The sequence below is a fragment of the Lepidochelys kempii genome, chromosome 9 (assembly GCF_965140285.1).
Source record: "Lepidochelys kempii isolate rLepKem1 chromosome 9, rLepKem1.hap1, whole genome shotgun sequence".
Lineage (NCBI taxonomy): Eukaryota > Metazoa > Chordata > Testudines > Cheloniidae > Lepidochelys > Lepidochelys kempii.
Genome location: NC_136388.1, coordinates 98,105,026 through 98,114,700, shown reverse-complemented (window position 1 = coordinate 98,114,700; position 9,675 = coordinate 98,105,026).

Genomic DNA, 9,675 nt, shown 5'->3' with positions numbered 1-9,675 from the left:
GTGCATAATCTGACTGAGGAGTCTTTAGCAAGAAGTGTTGGTTCCTCTGATTGACTGGTACAAACAGAAAAATACTAATGTTTCAGTAGATCATTGTGATTGAGCCGGTAAGAACTGAGTGCAAATAGCACAGCAACATTAACCATAAATTCTTTTCCCCTTCAGTCACAGATCGTGGAAATAGCTGCTGAATTTGTGTACTTCCCAACATTTCCAATGTAAGGTCGTGTCTTTGGACGTGTATTAAATGCATTAGGAAGTCCCCTGCTTATCCAAAACCTCACTTATCAAAATTAATATCTTCCCCCATTTCATTCATAAATGGCTGTGCTGTAAAAAGTTGACTATCAAGCTTTAAAAAACAATTTTGGACAAAGCACATCACTTTTTTCATGAACACAAAGCAGATGGATCAAGATGACTGCAACACCTACAGTCAAGTAGGCTTAAAAAAAAATGGAGATAAAGTACCAATTATATGCCAATAGTAGGTGGCTTGTATGACAAAGGACCTGGTAAATATTTGGTTAATATTATAAAGTAGGAACCAAACCAACTTCAAGCAATTGCATCTACAATGGTTGTGTTTTGAAGAAGGGACTGAAGAAGAGATCATCTTAAGTATCTACAAGCTTCTATCTCGCAATAGAAGTATACTTTGGAATCTGGCCATCCAGGCAGAATGTGAAGGAAAATGGATTTCAGCTGGCAAGGCTATGCTTGGCTACAAGCAAAGAATTCTCTTTCTCCCGCCCTTCACAGGATGTCCCTCATCTGCCACCCCACTCTGAAAGATACAAGTTTGCTGTCAGACCCTGCCAGAAAAATATCAACGAGACAAATCCACCAGCAGCAAACCTTCACTATGGTATAAGATAATAAAGGGCTTATCTTTACATACACCTTGTGATAACAGTAACTGGATGTACACTTAAATGCTGCCTCATGTCTCTCAAAATCATGCAGTGCATCTCTTGAGGATCTTTAAGGAAGGTTGTCTGTTTTCATTATAAGACTTTTGTTCCTAGTATCTTACCCATGGTCAGAAATACAGTCAAGATCCTGAATTTAGAATATCTGAGTCAAGCAAAATACCCCTAGGGCTAGTCATTAAGAGCTGTGACCCTCCTTCTATGGCCCTTTAATTAAGATCATTAAACGGTTCTCCCCATTTCAAAAGACCACAACCCATATTTTTAATAAAACAAAGGGAAAGGAATCCAGAATATTGATTCATATTGCATAGTTTGTATTCAGAATATGGTGTTTACCATGACAAGAGCTAGCCACATTAAGCTGATCTCTTTGCCTTTTAACTTGTTCAGACTGATTTGGAATCTCCTGCCTGACTAAGTGAACAATATCTTTTGTTATTTCCGACTAGCTTAGTAAGTTGTAAATGGCAGGGAGAGGGGAATTTAAAAAAAAAAGAAAAAAAGTACAAGTTGATATGGATGGAAAGGTTAAAGGAGAAGAGTTCTTATCCAAGAAAGAAATGACATACCTTCAAAAATAAACCCTGCTAATGAGTCTTGTAGACTCATTGGTAAAGTAGGAGAAATCCAGTTCAACCAGGCATCCAAAATACACATGGCCTCAGCTATGTCATGGACTGAGTGTAACTCTAGGACAACAAGCTAGACGAACGCCGGAGTGTTTAGAGAAATAAAAGGCAGTGCTTACCGAAAAGCCCAGTCTGCTTGATGTCAGCCATGAAAATCCCATAGCATGTGGGGAAAATATTAATGGAACAACTTAAGACTCCGTAAGAAGAATAAATGTTGCAGAGCACAGAAAGTAGATCCACAAGACAAATATACCCCCAAGCTTCACACTGTATTTGACTGCTGAATGCAATTGGGACCGCTAGAAAGGTCATTCTAGGTTCTGCCATTCATTACAAGCAGAGTACGTGACTCCAAAAGCAGCAGCTGCATCCTAGAGAAACCAGTAATTTTTCTGCCTATGTAGACAATGTCTCTGTGCAACATTATGATAGTCCCCGAAGAAGGGATCACATCGTTGCCCGGGACTGCTAACCTATATGTAGTAAGGAAATGGGCTTCTGAAATCCACAAGTGCTTCCTCGTTGGCAGTTTGTTTTTTTGTTTGCGGCCTTTGCTAGGTTGATGAATACTAAGGTTGCACTGCTAAAGTGAAATGTGAAAGGTCTGCTAACTTCCCCACATTGTTAAATACACACACCTTGAAACATGATGCAATTTGGCCAGATTGTGTAAGTGTCTAGCTTACTGTTGCTAAGTGTGTATACTAATGGGCTGTTCAGTGTTTTGGAGCCTACTTTTCTTCATGTATCTTTTTACATTCCCTGACTTTTTGCTTTAACATGCACTCTCAGTGGGACATTAACTTTTTTCATCCTTTAGCTCATACCATTTTTTTTCCCCCCACCCAAGGAAACAAGCAAAAATGTCTTCAGATCTGCTCACGGGGACCAGGCACCTGCTGACACTCCCCTGTCACTGTTGGTCGTCATCTGAGCACTTACAGACAAACCTAACAAGCACATTATGCATTTGTACAATTAGACGTTGCTCTTGCCTGTACCCAAATGGCATTTTCAAATACCCATAACGCTCGGTATTAAACCGAGCAAAGGTCTTGCTCCTCACCTGAGGGACCCACCTGCATGTTAAGCTTGAACTATCAAAAGTCCAGCATCGGTGAGCTATCTGCATCTTGAAGCAGTTGGGTGGGAACAGTGCATCTATCTTCTCTTCCGCCCACCCTCCTCAAGTCTTGATTCAAAAATGGCTGATGGGGACTGCCTCCATACTTAATAAATAATTCCCTGGAAAGCTTCAGTTCAGAAGAGGACTCTTTTCAAAGTTAGGAACAAGTGAAAATGCATGGAAACCAATTGGTAAATTTAACTGTAGCATTTTCTACCAGCCAACACAGTGGCAGAACCTTAGGAAAATGTGTTTTGCAAGTAGAAAGCCCTTGTCATGAAGAGCCTGCCAGCCAACTTGACTGAAGATGACATACCAGAGACCATGCCAAAGGAAGGCCTGCAGATGGAGACAGGAAAGAGCAGTGTAGGTGGGCTTTGTAAAAAGAGATGGAAATGTTCAGCACACTGATCTAGAACAATGTTAATTTCAGTGCCTGTAGGAAAGGACTTCATTCTAACAGAAATGGAGAAAGGCAGCATTCTTGTCCTACGACATTGGGCCAGGGTAGAGGGAGTTTCAAACCTGGATCCACGTTACTGCCTTGTACAATTTCATTACCCCTGTCCTCCATTGCAAGGAAGGAAGGAAGGATGTGATATTCCAAACATTTTCAGACTAGCAATGCAGCCTTGATAAAGGGCAAATGTAACTGGTAATGGAAACTACTCTTTCCTTGCTCTCGCCCAACCATTTCTCTGCTTTTCCTTTTTCCCACTCAGATGAGATCACTTGTTTTATTTTTACCATGAAACCTTCTACTGACAGCCTTTGTCCTGATCTTACTTCTTACTTCTTACTGGGAATTGGTCCTGCTTTGAGCAGGGGGTTGGACTAGATGACCTTCTGGGGTCCCTTCCAACCCTGATATTCTATGATTCTATGATTTTATGATTCCCCTTTGTAGTAGGTACAACAGTGCTGCAACTCTTGTTTGGGTCTTTAGATAAAACCATCAGGAAAAGCAGCTGTGCTAAAGCTTTTTCCAGCTTAAAGTGCTCTAGCATATTTAGAATGTTCTTTAAAAATAAAACAGACTGGCTAATTCTTGGACCTAAAGGTATGAATGTGATGCTTGCAGCAGTGGGTAGTTTGGAAAAGTTCAGGACTGTTTTCATGGCCCTGTTAATGCTACCTAGTTATAAATCTGTCTACAATGGATTAGGAAACCATACGAGCAGACTGTTGTGAAGCACAACTCTGTCCAAATCGTGTCTAGTTTTTAACATTGCTGCTGATGCTGTTTTCTCCATAAATTTACGGCTAAGCCTAATCGAGAGCAGCTTGGTCTAGGGATGATCAGAGAAGGAAGTGCGGAGAGCATGGAAAATTTAGCAATCATGTTTGACCCTCTCTTATGTCTAATCTCAATCTTGTGCTGCAAACGGAGCCAATCGCTATTTGTCCTACACTGAGCAGACATAGATAATAAGATTTGAAGACTTATAATGTCTCCCTCAGTCTTCTTCTCTTTAGACTAAACATGCCTAATTCTTTCAATCTTTATAAATCACGTTTTCCAAACCTCTTATTTTCATTGCTCTCATCTAGACTCTCGCTCCAATTTGTTCACATCTTTCTTAATGTGTGCTGCCCAAAATTGGACACACTACTCCAGCTCAGGCCTCTCCAGTGCCGAGTGGAGCAGAATGATTGCCTTCCGTGTCTTGCATCTAATGCTCCTGTTAATAGATGTGCCATTTGTGTTTTGCACATCACATAGTCAATTACAAATATAAGCTAACAATAAACTCCAGATCCTCTTCTGCAGTACCTCTGCCTGGATAATTATTCCCCATTTTGTAGTTGTGCATTTGATTTTTCTTTCGTAAGTGCATTACTTAGCACTTGTCTTTATTGAATTTCATCTTGTTGACTTCAGACCAATGCTCCAATTTATCAAGGTCACTCTGAATTTTAATCCTGTCCTCCAAAGTGCTTGTGACCACTCCCAGCGTGGTGGTTGTATGCAGCTTTTATAAGCATACTCTCCATTCCATCATCCAAGCTGTTAATGAAATGGAATAGTATTGGACCCAACACAGACCCCTATGAGACCGCACTTGATATATCCTCCCAGTTTGACAGTAAACCTGGATTACTCTTTGGGTACAGTCTTTCAATCAGTTGTGCAACTGCCTTATGGTAATTTTATATAGACCACATTTCTCTAGCTCACTTACAATGTTAAATGTACAAGCATAAATAACCCACAGTACTCCATACATCCCCTGTGGGCAAGATAAGTTTAGTGAGACCAACTTAACTTTGATACTAAGCAGTCAAAACAAAACGAAAAACATGTACTGGCCTAGTGCATGTAATCTTGTCTCCTCAAGCAGCTGGTCCCAGTGACTATGCACCATATTATCTCTCTCGAAGTTTTTCTTTCCATGAATGCAAGCAAGAGAAGCCAGTGGCTTTGGTATTGAAGGTCCCAGTTTGACTGACATTGACAAACATGAGTAAGGACTTCCTCTTCCAACTTCAGACCTAACCCCTTTATACAGGTCCAGCTGCATAAACTTACTGGAAAAGCCACTTAGCCAGGAGAGGAGTTTCCTGGCACAGGCACTGCAGTACCAGCCTTATGCAGAACGTTGTAGGTTTTGGTATAAGGGGTGTGCTAGGGTGAGCTCAGAGGCATAGGCACGTGATGGTTGGACCAGGGACTGCACTGGCCTCCAGAATTCAAGGACACAGAGGCGGTGTAAAGCCTCCCTCTTCTCCTTAAGCCGTGTGGCACACAAACCTACGTGTTATTTGTATGTTTATGCAGCTGAGATCACTCATACAAGGTTACAGTTTTAACACGGGGGTGTTTCAGAGCAGCAGCTTATTTTAGAGGTTATTGAAACCATTTCTCCGATTTCACCATCCGCTTCCAGGGCTGTGTAGTCAAACTTACGCAACTAGGTCACTCAGTAAACCCAGAATCACAACAACACCATAGGTAGTGTTGCAAATGTGAATCGGAAGTTTCCCCCCGCAGGAACATGTATTCACTGCAATGCAATGTAGCTGTTTGCTAGTCAGGCTTCAGAATAGGTTTTTAGTGGGTATTGCCCCTTGAAGAGTTTCTTTTTGTTAAATAAATAAATCGCACATGGTGTGCATCAAAAGCTTTTCCCCCTGCTGAGGTGAGCACTAGCTTTCTTATGAAGCCAAATACAGGTTGCAGCCGAACTAAAGACAGTGGCCCAGATTCTGAACTTTTCATCTATAGGTGGAGATACACCTTTATGCTTCCCAAATTAAATACATTCCTTTAAAAAAAAAAAAACCTACTTAAAATCATGTGAAGGCCTTAACTTGCTATGCTGCATTAAAATCATTTCTATAAAACCAGTATGCAAGCAATACGTTTGCTGCCAAGCGGAAACCTCTGCATGCAGAGAAGCACATTGTCTGTCCCCATCTGTAAAATATTTGCCTAGCTCACAGGGGTATTGAACCTTGATTGTCAAGTGCTAAAACTTTCACTTGTGTTTGTTAGTCTCGGGTGTCTTTTGCTGTTTTCTCCCAGCTTTCTTGGAAATGGGTCCACTGTTGTGAGACTGACTGAGTTGGAAAAGCTTTCCCCACCAGCTGTGACCCATTTGCTTCATCACGGCTGCCTTGGTGGTCATTAAACGCTGTAGGGACCAGGCTGGTGGGCTCAGATTTTCCATGCAGAGGGATTCTGTCGGGGAGCTGTCCAATTGACTTTACGCTCAGAGCGGGTGTGGCTGCGGAGAGTTGCCTGTTGGAGGCTGGAGCTGGCTTTTGGTTAGATTTGTGAAAATATCTTTTCCCTCAGGAGTAGTGTGGTTTTGTTTGTTTTTACATTGATTTCAGGCTATGCTGAGTGTGATTATGTTGATCAGTATTCATTACATTGTCTGATTGCTGGCTGACCTGTGCCAGGCTGTTAGTCTGTACAGGGGAGTGCGTCAGGATGAGGAGATGCTTCAGAAACAGGGAAGTGTTTTTTTTAAAAAAAAAAAAAAAAAAAAAAAAGCACGAAGATTAAAAGTGATGAAAAAATTCTGCTGCGTGTGAATATTACCATGCAGCTGCACCATAGCAAGATCCCAGCCATGGAAAATCAAACGGGTTCTTCACTAGTTATTTTCCAAGCTGTGCAATGTATTAAATTCCTCAATGCACAGCTAGCACCTTTAATTTTTTTATTTTTAAGTGACTTGTTCAGCTGCAGCCTGGCTCTCCAGTTGCTGGTGGAATAAGGAGGCGGGGAGAAAAAAAAGGCAGTTCTCATTTTTCTGCAGTTGATTCTTTTTGAAAATAGCTTTATAGACACTGAGTCTCAGGGCACGCTGTGAGATGGGAAAGGACTTGCCCATGGCCATGCCCCATGCCAGTGGCAGAGCTTATCATAGAATGCAGAAGCCAGGACTCCAGCCTCTTCTCTAGCCACTGTTCTCTCCCTACTTGTTCTGTGGTGGTGTCTTTCAAAGGCACGGGGACAGTCAGTTGTGCACTGTGATGCACTTTGGCAAGAGTACATCCATGATTAGCCACGTGTGCTTTCCCATTACTGCAATATCAAGCACCCTCAGCTGAGTACTATGTAACCAAGAGGATAAAACAGCAACGTGGGGAGCTGGGCAGGCAAGTTGTCCAGTTCTACTGTTGCATGATGCTTCCAAAAGGAGGTGGCAGGTCAACGCCAGCCTCACAGCAGAAATGCTGCTGTTCGGCTGATGCACCCAGGAAACTTACCCTTACGTTAAGCTGGTCTGGTGAGCAGTAATGAAAATCTGTCTGGATTGGGTGGTTTTTCACTTCTTGCCCAGTAGCCTTGGAGCTGGCCCTTAAGAAGCCCTCGGTGCTGCCAGACAGGAAAATTGATACCACTGTTGCACCTATTTCCTTGTTCATTGGGAGCAGGGTGGAGCAGCATTCACAATCCCGGAGAACATTTCTGTTTCCCCTTTATCCGACTGACTGGTGGCAACGGGTGTCTCAGCCAGTAGACTGACACCTTCTCTCTGCTGTTTTGGGGGTTTTGCACAGTTGTAGCTCACACTAATAATAATCTTGCCGCTAACCCTGGCTTCACATTGTGCTTACCCCAGTGCAGGTTTCAAACTGGATTTTAGCTGCATCAGTGCAAGTCACTTTTTACACCAGAGCACCATGTCTACACTCGGGGTTTGCAGTAATGTAGTTAGTTACACCTCGCATAGACCAGGTCTGGGATGCAGAATGGCAGTCGTTAGCTACGGAAAAGTGGGGAGGGTTCAGAGAGAGGCACAGAGCCATAAAGGAATTTTAAAAACCTGGGCACTTTAGATGCATCTTGATTTTAAATCTACTTCTGGTCACCAGCCCAAGTCACTTTCCAAGCACACTTGACATTTCTCAGCCCTGGCAAATCCATTTTAAAAACCACGTGAATTATATTTTGCTAGTTCAGGGGCTTTTCAGTCTGGCATTAAAACGTGCAAATGTATAGTGGAAATCCTTGAGAAGCTGAAATCAATCTGCCTTAACCTTTTCTTTCAATGCAAAAAGCTCTTGCAGGGGGATGGTGGTTTTAAATCGACTGGGATTTTGTAGCACGCCAATTCTATTTCCGGTTTGTTCTTTGACATAGTGGCAGCAGTGCTCATCGTACCCTCAGACTAAACGCTCACGGGGTTCTCTGCACCCAGTCTGCTGCCCTAAAAGTAACAGGGTACTTTGATCCACCACACTAGCAGCAATGTTTGGGAGGTATTTGTTTGACATCCCGCTGGATGACCGCTGGTGAGGAGTGCCTGGTCCATTGCCAAGGAGGAAGTGCAAGTGGCTGGTGACCCATAAACACTGTGTGGCCTGGATGTTCTTGTCTCAGCTAACCAATTACTGCCCAGTCTCTAACCTCCCTTCAGAAGGATTGGATCCCTCTCCTTTCGAGGCCCTTGGATATGCCAGTGTTGGTCTGGTTAGTGACCTCCACAGGGCAATGGAGAGAGGTCAGGAGCTCATGCCAATATTACTTGGTCTACCAATAAATGGCCACATGCTTTCATGCCCTTTTGGAATCTGGGCAGGAATCAGAGGGAGGTGATTGGTGGACTCTCTCTCGGGGAATGTCCTAATGGATGGACACCATCAGGCTCCAGCTTGTGTGCCCTCTTGTTTAGCATGTCTGAGCTGTGGAGGGGAGGGTGAGGCATTCAGATGTTGGGATTCTGTACGGTAGGCGTGAAAGGAGAATTCCTGTAACTTCAGAAAACTATTTGAAGTTCATGACCTATTGGTATTTGTCCTTCCCATATAGACCCCATTCGACTCGCCTTTTGCCTGCCTGGATCAGCGGTGATCGCTAGAACCGCCAGGCAATCTAAAAGGTGTGAATCAAGCCCTCTTTTTAGAGAGAGGAGCCCCATCGAATGCTAAGCTTGTTGAAGAGGGGCTCAGACATTTGTTGTGATGGGCTGATTAACATACATACTACACTGCTGCTCTTTCTAAAGATGAGACCTACTGAAGTCACCAGTGGGCCTGGAGATTTGTACCACAAGTGATTTTTAATCTCCAACATCATAGTTAAGCATCCTCGTTAACTCTCCTCCAACTGTTTCCTCCAGTTATAGGGTCTCCAGGGAACTGGACTTTGCCAGCAGTTTTCCCTGCTGAAGGACCCTCCTGTTTCTAACCCTCTGAAAGCTGCAGTTTCCCTTCTACGCCCCCGGCTATGCTCTCACTGCTGGGGTTCAGATCGACTGAAAAAGGCAGTTAGGAAACTCCAGACCATCAGCCCCCGGACCAGACTTGCAGTGGAGGTAAGACTTACCTGGTGCTGTCTGGGGAAGATTGCTCAAGCTGCCAGACCTGAAGGTATTTCTGTGCCCTGGTCCACCAGGGATAGCTGCAGTGGTAGAGAAGGTTGGCCAGCAGCATGTTGTGTGCCTGCTGGCTGCCTGTGCACGCTCTCACAGTGCTGTGCTTTTAGCAATGGGAGATCTGGATTAATGAAAGGCTGCAGCTGGTC